Raw genomic sequence first — 2,715 nt, forward strand, 5'->3', positions numbered from 1 at the left:
TAACTCTCCTCCTCTACCTTAAACTAACTTTTTTGACCAAGTAATAATATTACGTTCCCCCTACCTCAAGTCATGAACTCTTCTCCCTCCCTCCTTTTCTTTCTCCCTCTTTTTATTTAACTCTTCCCCTTCCCCCTCTTTTTCTCTCTTTCTTTCTCCTCTCTTTCCGTTCAACTAATCGCGTGAAACCGTTACAATTACATTCCCTCTACCTCACGTCATGGACGCTTCTCTCTCCCTCTTTTTCTCTCTCTCTCTTTTCTTTCTCCCTCTTTTTCTCTAATCACGTGAAAGCGTTACCAACGGGCTAAGTAACGCAATGACAAGCAGAATTATTATAAGATGTGTGTGCGTATGAGAGAGAGAGGGAGACAGACAGAGAGGGATACACATACAGAGATCGTGTGTGCGCGCACGCATCTGTGTATGTTTTCATTTCTTTGAGATCGTCTCGTGGAACAAACATGTTAGCTGCAGAAGATTAAATCCAAACGTTATCAGTTTATCAGCCAAGAGGGTAATCCGTTTATATGCTACCACCAAGCACATAGTGAAGGTGGAAGGATTTCTCCATGGGGGCCTTACACAGTCAGTATGGCTGAAAAGTAGAGAAAAAGAGAATTGTAAAAAGTTTGTAGAGATCTTTTTGGCAAGAGTTCAATAGGATTGACTGCGGTTTGAGATGCGACAAACTTGAAAGGCGTTTGATACTTGGATGCAGTTTTTGTTGTCCGGAGAAAGGTCTAGAAACAATTGCAGCCTTGGTCATACACCGCCCAGTTTCTCCAATCATTGTGAGCCTTATTTTGTACCTGAACAGCTGCGGCGCAGTTATGAGTGAGCTACTTGGAGCAGGGGGCATTATGTTTTATTGTGTAGGGAGATATTTTAATGGTCCCGGTGTTTGGCACATTGGTTCCCAAGGACAGTTAGCTTAACTAGCAGAATTCCGACCAATAAGTTGACTTAAATTAGTGTAAGTTTTGTAGGTAGAAGCATAGGTTAGTAAGCGGATGTGTGATGGGTAGTCGCGATGCGATAATAGTCAGACGACCCGATAGGCACAAACAGCCACGGCCCGAATGCGGTTAGATCTAGAGGGGAGAAATAGATCAAGGGTGTTTGAAGTGTTTTGTATATTGGCTAGGATTGTGTTTAGAAAATGAAACAAGTTGATATAGAGAGTTGAAGCATAAAAACGATTCGGTTTCTGCACTTGCGGTCTTGTGGTATATGTATGAATCTCAGAGGGCCTGTAAAAGCATGGACACTGCCGCTCTCTCCAAATCCAACAATTAAAAGAGATTAGAAATAGATTATTGTAAAGTCGTTGTCATGTCTCGTGTTTGCTACATGTCTATGTATTTTCTTATTTATTTTCACTTCGAAGTGTCTCTATGTTGCCCAGAAGGTATTGCAGCCTTCTCCTTCGTATCTATAAATATATCTAGACTTTGCAATGACTAGGCAGCCATAAATGAGATAGCCAACTGTCTCATTATATTAGTCGCATAGTCTTTACTTGATTTTAGTATCATTTTTTTTTATTTATATATTATTTATTATTTCATATCTGTCGTTTTTCGTGGCTCGGATTTGGTCCTGTGCAAAAAAAATCAAGTTTTAGCTAAAGTATTTGATTCATTGTTAGATTTTCTTCTGGCTTACTTCCTCTCTGCCGAATCTTGCAGGATGTTGGTCATGTAATAGTTTTTCTCTCTATTTTGGTCACAGAATATTTTTTAATTCCATTTTCATTTTGTTCGTTTTTTTATCTTTTTCTATTGTTATCTAAATCTTTTTATTCACGGTAGTTAGTCTCTAGCTCGTACTATAATTCTTCTTTGTATAGAGAGAAAAAATTACTTCTTCTTCTTCTTCTAATTATTATTATTATTATTATTATTATTATTATTATTATTATTATTATTATTATTATTATTATTATCATTATTATTATTATTATTATTATTATTATTAAGGCGGTGAGCCGACAGAATCGTTAGCATACCGGGCAAAATGCTTGGCGTCATTTCGTCCGTTCTTACATTCTGAGTTCAAATTTCGCCGAGGTCGACTTTGCATTTCATCTTTTCGGAGTTGATAAATTAAGTACCAGACAAACATTGGGGCCGATGTAATCGACTAGTCCCTTGCCACCAAATTTCAGGTCTTGTGCCTTTTGTAGAAAGGATTATTATTATTATTATTATTATTATTATGTTGTTGTTTTTTTCTTCTTTCTTCAAATTTTCTTCCATTTCTCGCCGAGTGTTTTCCGTACACCTAGGGCAGAGAAACTCGTTGTATGCATTCCCAGTTCACACACGCAAATTCACAGGTAAAACATGTACTTAAGAAAAAAGAAGTTCATGAATGGATGTTGTTTTCACAGCGATAATGCTCTTTTCAATACATGAGTCGTTCCGGTTAGCACGAATTTTTGCACTTCAGGTATCATTTTCAAATAGGTTTCAGTACCTTTTTTTTATCATTCCTAGAGATCTTACAATCACTGGTATGGTAGTCGCCTTGAGGTGCCACATTTTTTTCAATTTCTATTAGCAAGTCTTTATATTTACTGATCTTGTCAAATTCTTTCGCCGCTATATTATGATCAGAGGGAATACTCATGTCAATTAATAAACACGTCTTCTTTGTCTGATCTTTTATAATAATATCCGGTTTATTAGCTTTTATAGCCTTGTCAGTATG

At 36.9% G+C, this 2,715-nt stretch overlaps 1 protein-coding gene across 1 annotated transcript in view; it reads left to right on the forward strand.

The window, feature by feature from the left end:
* Positions 1 to 2,715, forward strand: part of LOC106876847 (peroxidase-like protein) — a 57,769-nt gene that overhangs the window by 22,582 nt on the left and 32,472 nt on the right. The gene's annotated exons all lie outside the window — the stretch shown is intronic.

Source organism: Octopus bimaculoides, chromosome 2 (genome assembly GCF_001194135.2).
Source record: "Octopus bimaculoides isolate UCB-OBI-ISO-001 chromosome 2, ASM119413v2, whole genome shotgun sequence".
Classification (NCBI taxonomy): Eukaryota; Metazoa; Mollusca; class Cephalopoda; order Octopoda; family Octopodidae; genus Octopus; species Octopus bimaculoides.